Source organism: Microtus oregoni, unplaced genomic scaffold (genome assembly GCF_018167655.1).
Source record: "Microtus oregoni isolate MIOR12 unplaced genomic scaffold, Mior012 000013F_ref0000133, whole genome shotgun sequence".
Taxonomy (NCBI): Eukaryota; Metazoa; Chordata; class Mammalia; order Rodentia; family Cricetidae; genus Microtus; species Microtus oregoni.
Window position 1 is genome coordinate 24,513,810 of NW_024543072.1, and position 10,388 is coordinate 24,524,197.

Below are 10,388 nucleotides of genomic sequence, written 5' to 3' on the forward strand. Positions count from 1 at the left end.
CAGGTATTGCCTCAGGGTAAAACAACTGAGGCTAAGGCCTCCATTAAATTTATCATGGCTGAGTTCTACTCTGGGAGGTGATAATAGTTGGAAGTAAATCATGTCCTTTGGGTGGTCTGTTACTCATGGTTGGCTCCTACATTTCTGCCATGTGTGGCTTGTCCTTGTCATATTCATCCTGAAGTCCTGACAACCTTACTCATGTGACCTTCATTAACCCTCAGAGTATGAATTGTCCTCGCCTTTGAGTGAAATTGGTGATTGTGTGAGACTTTAGTCCTCCTCGTGTATTGGTCGTGTTCCCCCAGATCCCACCACCTCTAGCGCAGTGACAGTTCACGCCTGAGACACTAAGGAACTATATTCGGTGTCACTCTGTGGTCCTGCCCTTGCCTGCCTCAGACCTTTCACAAAGCTTGCGGACTGTACGGGGACGGTGCTAAGTGTGCTCACCCAGACAGAAGCAAAAATTCAAAACCTAAAATTGGGTTTTTACTAAATTACACTGCGGTGCATTTTACACCTGCTTGGCAAATAACCAGCGGAAGACTACAATTACGTAGGTTCTTTGCCAGAAATAAAGGAGATGTTAAAATAATAAACCCTTCAAATAAGTAAAAATAGAGATGAAAGAAAGGATGAAAGAAGAAAAGAGAGAGAAGGGGGAAGAGAAAGATGTTGGGGGGGCTATGGAAGAGTCTGCTGAAATCAAAATCAATGGATGTCATCCACATCATTGTAGGTAATTTATGTTCACAATTTACTTTGTTCCCCAAGACCCAATCCCTCAGTTTCATCCCCTGCTCTGCAGCAGAACACCCATGGCAGCCTTTTATGCCCGCTTGCTCCCATCTCTTCTGGATGCCACAGATCTTCCCCTTCTAACCTTCCTCCCCTGCTTGTTGCTTTATTTTAGACCTCAACTCCAGCTATCACATCCTGCTAACCCAAGGGCCACTCCTTCCAGGGCAACAAGTGGGCTGGAGGCAGAGCCATGCTATTGAGATGCTATCACTCCGGTCTCATTCCCAGCTCTGTAGGGAGATTCTGCAGACCTCCGCCGTGGTCTCCCTATCCTCTCCTGTCTCATACCCAACAGATCACTGAGACCTCTTCTGCCACCATCCTTCCTCCCTTCTTATCCCAATATTCTCCCAGCAGGCATTCTCTGTAAACACAGAAGCTGAGCAGGTCAGGAAAACAACCATCACACTCTCCACAAACCTTCAGATAGGAAACAGAAACCAAGGGACAAAATGCCCAGCCAAGAAAGACAAATTCAGACATCAGCACCCAGACATGTTATTATCCCAAACCCAGATGCCCACATGCTAGCTTAAAAGCACAATCAAAAACATCTAGGGAAATATGTCTACACTACAGTTCTGCTGTCCTACCATATAAGCCTTGAATATTCCAGCATAACTGAAGTACAAGAAAAGACCTTAAAGCCAACTATATGGTAAAGACCCTTAAAGAGGAAATGACTAAATCCTTTAAAGAAATCCAGGAAAAGACAAACAGTTGAAGGAAACAAATAAAACTGCTCAAGATCGGAAAAATGGAAATAGAATCACAATAAAGAAAATACAAACTGAGAGAATCCTGGCGATGGAAAATATAGTTGCACAAACAAGAACTACAGAGGCAAGTGTCGCCAACAGAATACAAGAGATGGAAGAGAAAACCTCAGGCATTGATAATACAAAAGAAAAGGCTGCATCAGACAAAGAAAATGTTTAAAAAAAAACTGCTGACATAAAACATCCAGGAAATGTGGACACTATGAAAAGACAAAATCTAAGACAAATAGGCATAGAGGGGGTGAAAACCCAGATCAAAGTCCCAGAAAAATGTCTTCAACAAAATCACAGAAGAAAATGTCCCAAACCTGAAGAAGAAGATGCCTGTAAAGGTACATGAAGCATTCTGAACATCACATAGATTGGACCAGAATAAAAAGTCCCCTCACCATACAATTATCAAAGCATTACACATACAGAACCATATAGAACAAGGGAAGAATATTAAAAGCTGCAAAGGATAAAGACCAAGTAACATATAAGGAAGATCTGTGAGAATTACACCTGAAATCTCAGTGGAGACTAAAAGCCAGAAGGGCCTGGACAGATGTGTTGCAGATTCTGAGAGGTCACAGGTGCCAGCCCAGATTACTATGCCCAGCAAAACTTTCAGTCATCGTAGACAGAGAAAACAAGATATTCCATAATAAAGTCAAATTTAAACGATATCTGCCTACAAATCCAGCCTTACAGAAGGTCCTGGAAGAAAAACTCCAATCTAAGGACAATAACTACACCCATGAAAACATAGGAAATAAAATCTCATGCCAGCAAAACCAAAGGAAGGACACATATAAAACAAACAAACAAAAAGCCCACTACTAACAACAAGATAACAAGAAACAACAATCATTGGTCATGTCTTAACATCAGTGATCGTAACTTCTCAACAAAAAGACACGGACTAACAGAATGCATGTGAAAACAGAACCCATCATTTCCTGTGTCCAATAAACACACCTCAATATCAAGGATAGACATTACCTCAGGGTAAAGAGTTGGAAAAACACATTCGAAGCAAATAGAACTAAGTAGCAAGTTGGTATAGCAACTTTAATATATTACAAAGTAGACTTCAAACCAAAACTCATCAGAAGAGATAGAGAAGGACACTACTATGGCTTTAATCTCATATTGACCCTCATGTACTGATGGTATGAGGCTCAATACCCCATTTTTACCAATGGACAGGCCATCCAGACAAAAACTAAACTGAGAAATGCTAGACAGAGCAGATGCCATAAATCAAATGTAAATAAAAGATGTTTACAGAACATTTCACCCAAACACAAAGTATACATCCTTCCCTGCACCTACAGGTTCAACACAATCTCTATCCAAATTCAATAAGAGAAAAAAATATTAAATACTAATGGAACAGTAGTACTAATTCCTAAGTTTAACATACAACTATTTAACACTTCAATTTTCCTATTCACAGATGCTCAATGTTCAATGTCAGAATAAAATGGACCATCTTAAGTGACCCAGAACTGGAAAGCAAGATTCTCATGTGTCTACTCATATGTGGAACTTAACCTCAAATCTTTAGACTTATGTATTTAACTTGGAGTATCCTGGAACCTAGAAAGGAATCCTTGGTATGAGGGAGGGGCCAAAAGACCTTAAAGGAGAGGGCAGTCGTAGAGCTCTGGTGACAGAAAGGAGAAAGAGGGAGTGATGGAGACTGAGGTTTATCTGAGGAGAAGGGCAGGAACGTAGGGCAGAAAAGGGATATGAAACACTGAAGATTATTTGAAAAAGCCATATAGAAATTCAGGATTTCATGAGCTTATATAATACACATATATCCATATAAAAAGAGTGTAACTGGAGTTACCCTAAATAATGGATAATGTTCTTCCCTGAAGCAGTAAGTCACTTAATTAAAAATCCTCGTGCCGATTGTAGAACACCTCAAGACATTGATCAGGGTAACATGAAGACCCTTCGAAACAGTACAGATCATTGCCATTGTTCTTGTCTGTCCCCCAGAACATAAGACATGATTGTGGAAGACACCACACGCTTTCATCATGTGATATTGAGAATCAAATTGGTGCTGATTGGGGGCATTATATGACACTATTCCTGGGGAATATACACTTACCTCAGTTTTCAAGCTATTCATATACACTTTGAGTATTTTTATACAAGCAAAAATTATCACAATTGAATATGTCTTGTATTTATCAAGGCATGACTGATTAGTCCAGAAGTAAGGTGGCTTATTTCCTTATTGTCAACTGTCACCTGAGGCAATGCAAAACCCAGGAGCTCTCAGCATCAGGTCTTCTGGTTGGCAATAGGTCTCACTCACAGGAGACCGGCACTTGGTACATCCGTTGCTGTCATCCAACAATACAACTCCTACAAATACCAGGTTGTCCCAAACACTGGTGTTTATGATGACATTGGTAAAGCCCCAAGATCTGCATGAGCTCTGCATCCAGACAGGCTTCCTGGGCTTTTAGGATCCTGAAACACATAGCGACAGGGCCTGTGGCTATTGGTGTACATGCTGCATGTGTTTGTGACAGCATTAAGTATGTCCCTCTTATGAAGGAAGGAATGAAAGTCTACATGAAAATGCTGAAGGAGCAAATGAGAGAGGAAGCCAAATTTGAAAAATGAAAAGAGAAAAATTTCCAATTGATGGAAGGATGCAACCATATCCTCTATATCCTCCGGTAATCATCCCTCGTTGAAAATGTGACCTCCTTAACACCAGACTTCTCTCATCCCCTAGTGTCCTGTTGTCAGTGACTCTTTAGACACCCTTAGGTCATTTCCCCACTTAAGACTTAGCATGAAAAACAGGATTTAACATCTGCCTGACTATGTTAGGAACGGTATTCCCTTGGGCAAAGCACTGAATATCCAAGTGAGGCAGTGTCTGAGTGTGTCAGGCTTCTCTAAAGTTAACTATTTCAGAGGACTTTAGATAACTTGATGATAACAGAGAAGCCTCCTTCTCTGGAGTGGAAGATGAAGTATCTCTCACACTTCCTTTAGTATTTATTCAGTGGGGGAAATCTCTTCCAGGCCTCTGAATGAGGGTTTAGTCACATTTATTGCTCTCTTTTTTAAAAAAAAAGTGTAGCCATTTAATAAATTATCTTGACTCTGAAATTTGTAATTGCAGTGTTAAGCTCAAGTAGAAAGGCATCCTGGCAGTTGGGAGCCAAGGAATGACACAAAATCGCAGTGTACAAGAGATGTATTGGGAGGGAAAAGCCAGAGTGGTGTTTGCTTCTGCCCAGGAGAGAAGCATCAGAGAATGGAGGAGAAGACAAGGTTTATATGGTGTTTCTTGGGGGCAGAGCTTTTCAGGGTGGCCTGGGATTGAAGAAATTGTGTGGCCTGATCTTGAGACAAGCTTAGGGATTGGTGTTTTTTTTTTTTCTTTAGGGTGCCTGCTGTAGGGGCCTGTGATAAGTCTGGGGACTAGGCCTGGCTGTTGGAGCTAGTCAGTGGCAGGGTCTGGCTGTTGGAGCCTTTCAAGGGCAGTCAGTGTCTGGCTGTTGGAGTCCCTCAGAGTTGGTACCGAGTTGTTGAAGCTAGTCAGGGGCAGGGAAAGCCACTCCTGTCACCCAGATCAGTGTGAATAATCAATATTCCCCGCTTTTGGTTTACTATTGATAAATAGGGGTTGAAAAAGGAGGCTAATGTCATCATTAGACTACTTCCTGTTGAATGGGGGTATGGAAGTCTTTGGGGCAAGTTTGATCATCCCCACCCCGTGTAGGTGGGCATTACAGGCCTCTAGCTCCATAGATAGGGGTTAGTAATCCTGTAATAGCAACTAATTAAAAATCTGGTTAGAAATCATTTGGCCTATTGTTGAAGGATCTAGACTAGAAGTTTATGAGGCAGGGTGTGATTAGTAGGGTTAAGGAAAGGAGGAGGGGAGTTGAAAAAGGATAGTATCCCATTTCATATATGGGTGGCTAGTACATTGAACTGTTCCTTACAGTTTTGAAGATCCTTCTGGAGCTGTCAGATCTTGTCTTTTACTATACCCAATCGGCTAACATAGCAGCAACATTCCTCCCCAAGGACGAAGCAAAGACCACATCTTTCTACTGTTGATATGTTTAATCCTCTCTATAAGGGAGCTCTGTGGTAGCCACTGAGTCACTTTGGCCATGGAGTGTGATGATGCCCTGAGACAGCCCTTGGAGATCCTGGACGAACTTAGAGAAAAACCAGTGTTAAATAGTGAAGGAAGTCAGTTCAGTTCTGCCACCCCAGTGGTTACATCCAGGACGGTGAGAAAAACCTGAACTGCTCCTTCTTCATGTTGTGCAGCTATAAACCCTCCAATGGGAACTGGCAAGGGGATGGGCCTTCATGTCACCAGGTACTGTCCCCACTTTTGGGAAAAAGGAACATCAGGGCCTATGTCCCAGACCACCCAGCAGGTAGGCACTGGTAAACTTGAATGCCTCAGAGAATGGAGGCATTGTGAATGTTTGGGTATAGGGGCTGGGTTCTAAGGGTTAGGATATTTTTGCTTTCTGTGGAATCCAGTGTGCCCACAATGCATGTTCCTGAGGAGTTAATGTGGTCTGTGGCTCTGAAGCGAGAGATGTGGAAGAGGTAGAGGGTGGTAGTGATACTTGCCCAGAGTAATTAGTGAGCATGGAGGTGAGAGAGGCTAAGAAAGCAACGGGTAAGGCCAAAACAGGCAGTCATCGGGTTGACCCAGGAGGGACACACAACCAACATTCCCCCAAAGGTCAAGCAGAACATGACTCAGAAGCTGCTATGTGGAGGTTAAGATGACACAAGAGACTGTATGACAGGGAGGTAGGATCAATAGTGTCTAAAGGGGTGATATTGGGGTTGTCAGGACCTTTGAGGAGCTTTGGATTACTTCTTCAACCTAGGAGCTGAGCGAGTTGGAGGTGCACCCTCTGTATTTGGGTCTTGCCTGATGGGTGACCACCATAAATGCTAAAGTTTCCCGATAACCCCTGTCTCCCATCTAGGGTGCCATAGGTCCTCAATTAGAATATAAAGGATTCCCCATTCTGCAAAAAAAGTAGAACATTTTCCTGAATAGGCATCATGCCTCCAACAGGACCAATAAGGGAAGCCTTCATAAGTCTCTGGCCAATGCCAACAGTAATTTCTAGTTTCATTGTATAGAAAGAAAGCATATAGGACAGGTGTTTTAGAAGCTAATTTAGGTGTTAGGGAGATAAATATCTCATTTTGGCCACTTGCTGGTGAGCAGTCTCCAAACCTTACCACGTGAGTGATCTAGGTGAACAGTTAAGTCTAGGTTTCCTGAACCTTTGAAATATTAATATAGCAATAACATAGAAGGGGGAAAGAAATCTGAAATGTTTCATCATGGCCTTAAGTCGCTGTCTCATACATTCAGAACTTTCTTAAAAGATACACACACACACACACACACACACACACACACTTTATATTCTCAGACCTTACTAAAGCTTTCATAGTCTCAGAACTCATATTCTTAGACTCTCATTGCATCTGGGCTGTTCTTACCAACAACAAACATTTTCTGGGCTCTCTTCAGGAGCTTCAGCCCTGCCACACAGTGCCAAGTCTCAGTTGCTCACCATAACCCTTTCTTGTCTTTTTGAAATAATACCGCCTAGGGGACTCTTATTTTACAAAGTCCAGCTACCAGTGTGAGGTACAGTCTTGTGAATACATGGAGGTACAGCTTTAATACCTAATTAAGCAAGCATTGGGTTTTTTTGTTTTGCTTTAACGTTTTATTGCTTGTTTTTAGATTTCACATCTTGCATCCCAATCCCACTCAGCTCCTTGCCCCCTTACTTCTACCCTCTGCCCTTTCAATGTTATCCTCAAAACAAAGCAAAATTTAAAATTAAAAATGAAAACCAACACAAACAAGCAAACCAAAATCTAAGCCTGAAAGCTGTAGCGTGGCCCAGTGAGTCACAGTTACCCTTTAGTCCATACATCTTTACCTGCAAGTGTTCATTGCAATGAGTCATTGGTCTGGTTCAAGGCCTCTGACTTCTGCTACACTATCAGTACTGGATTCTCACTGGGGCTCCTTTTGGATACCCTATTGTTACCTTGTATCATGGAGGTCCTGCTTTGGATCTGCAGGGCCAGCCCCTTCACAGGCCCCAGCAGTTCATATGTGAGGTGAATGCTGGGGTGGGCAAGCCTATAGCACTCGTTCTGGGTCTGGATGGTAGCTGAGTGGGTCAGCTGGTCAGCTTTCCCTCACTGTCACCACCCAGACAAAGTCTTCAACGTGGCCCAGGCTAGCTCATCCAGTGAAGCTGGCAGGACAAAGGGGGACAGGTTCTATTGCTCTCATGACCCTAGGGTACAGCTCATCCACACTCACACCACCAGGGCACACTCTACTGTTTTGCCCAGGTGAGGTACAGGGCCCACTCTTCTGTATGCATAGCTGTTTTTTTTTTTAATTTCATCTTTTATAAACCCTGTTTTTGTGATGTTTGTCTTCAGGACATGAATTATCATACAAAAATAGAGAAAACAGGCTCAGGGTTAAGCTCCAGTGAAGGAAAAATGGATAAGGGAGTTACAAAGAACTGAATCTGCCTTTGACAGCCTGATATAGTGCAATGTTTTGACTCTGTTTGGATGGACTATTGGTTAGCGCTGGCAGTCTCCATATGTAAGAGCTACCCTGGACAGGCGTGGTTAGGAAGAAATACAGGAGGAAAGAGCGAGCTTAGACATAAAAGATTTTGGATCATTTATTTGTGCTGTGGCAGAAGTAGCCACCATTAAAAATTCTTGCCATCAGACTGTACTGAGGCAAACCTGCTTGTAGTAACAGAGCGAGGTTTTAATAAAGTCTGAGTCCATGGAGGAAGAGAGGAAAGGCTGGAAAATGGGTTCTGATAAGAGGGGGTTCCTCTAAGCTTCCAGTGGGAACTGAGAGGCAAGAGAGAAGTCCAAGAGGGCAGAGAGAAGCTGTGAGACCTCCAGGCTGGAGCTGAGAGATAAAAGGGGCAAAGTTGCAGATGCCCAGAAGGGCTTAGGGGAGCGTCAGGATTTAGCAGGCAGCTTCTAGGGGAAAAAGGCAAGGGAACAGGGTGGCTTCCAATAGAGGGAAAGGAGTCAGTGTCTTAGTAAATAGAGAGATGCCCACATGGTGAGGCCTTGGAGGCTGTAGCAGGGTGTGCAGGGTGTGCAGAGCATTGCTGGGAATGTACAAGGTGTGTGCAGGGCATGCACAGGGGTGTGTGCAGTGGGTGTGTAGTGTGTGTAGTGGGTGTGTAGTGTGTGTGCAGTAGGTGTGTAGGGTGTGTGCAGGGTGTGAGCAGCGTGTGTGTAGGCGGTGTGTAGGGGGTGTGCAGGGTGTGTGCAGGGTGTGTGCAAGGAGTGTGTAGGGGGTTTGCAGGGTGTGTGCAGGGAGTGTGTAGGCGGTGTGTAGGGGGTGTCCAGGGTGTGTGCAGGGAGTGTGCAGGGGGTATGCAGGGAGTGTGCAGGGTGTGTGCAGGGAGTGTGTAGGGGGTGTGCAGGGTGTGTGCAGGGTGTGTGCAGGGAGTGTATAGGGGGTGTGCAGGGGGTGTGTAGGGTGTGTGTAGGGTGTGTGCAGGGTGTGTAGGGTGTGTAGGGGGTGTTCAATGGGTGTGTAGTGTGTGTGCAGTGTGTGTGCAGGGGGTGTGTAGGGTGTGTACAGGGAGTGTGTGGGGGGTATGTAGGGTGTGTGCAGGGAGTGTGTAGGGTGTGTGCAGGGTGTGTGTAGGGGGTGTGCAGTGGGTGTGTAGTGTGTGTGCAGGGTGTGTGCAGGGAGTGTGTAGTGTGTGTGCAGGGTGTGTGCAGGGAGTGTGCAGGGTGTGTGTAGGGGGTGTGCAGGGTGTGTGTAGGGGGTGTGCAGGGTGTGTGAAGGATGTGTGCAGGGTGTGTGCAGGGTGTGTGCAGGGTGTGTGCAGGGGTGTGCAGGGTGTGTGAAGGATGTGCGCAGGGTGTGTGCAGGGTGTGTGCAGGGTGTGTGCAGGGTGTGTGTAGGGGGTGTGTAGGATGTGTGCAGGGTGTGTGCAGGGTGTGTGCAGGGAGTGTGTAGGGGGTGTGCAGGGAGTGTGTAGGGGGTGTGCAGGGGGTGTGCAGGGTGTGTGCAGGGTTTGTGCAGGGTGTGTGCAGGGTGTGTGTAGGGGGTGTGCAGGGTGTGTGTAGGGGGTGTGCAGGGAGTGTGTAGGGGATGTGCAGGGTGTGTGTAGGAAGTGTGCAGGGTGTGTGCAGGGGGTGTGCAGGGTGTGTGTAGGGGGTGTGCAGGGTGTGTGCAGGATGTTCAGGGCATGTTCAGGAGGTATGAAGGGGGTATGCAGGGTGTATGCACAACCTGAATGAGGGCCAAGCTATTCATTGGGTCATCACCACAATCAATCATGGTCAGAGGCTTAGACTGGCTAAGCCAGACAAGAGACTCGGTGCAGGGCTTTCCTAGAGGCCAGAAGGCAAGGAAAAAAATCCAAGTTCTAGGAGGAGGATCTCACCCACTGGAAGGGGTTGGTTATGGGGTTAGAAAAGCCACAAAGGCTTAGAAGTCCTGTGGGATTATGGGCAGCTCCAAAGGGAAGATAAGGAAAGAGGGCAGGAAGGGGCCCAGTAGCCCAGGATTGTAGCTCCAAGGATGGGGTCAAGTGAAGAGGGCCAGTTGTATCCTTAAACAACATGACTGGAAGTACCTCTGCATTCAAGACTCTGCATTTAAAAGTAACAGAAGGGTGCCGGACACTCAACAGTCATTTCCTCAAACTCTGGGAAATGTTTACATTGACCAAAGGGGTAACTTATCAAATCGCCACT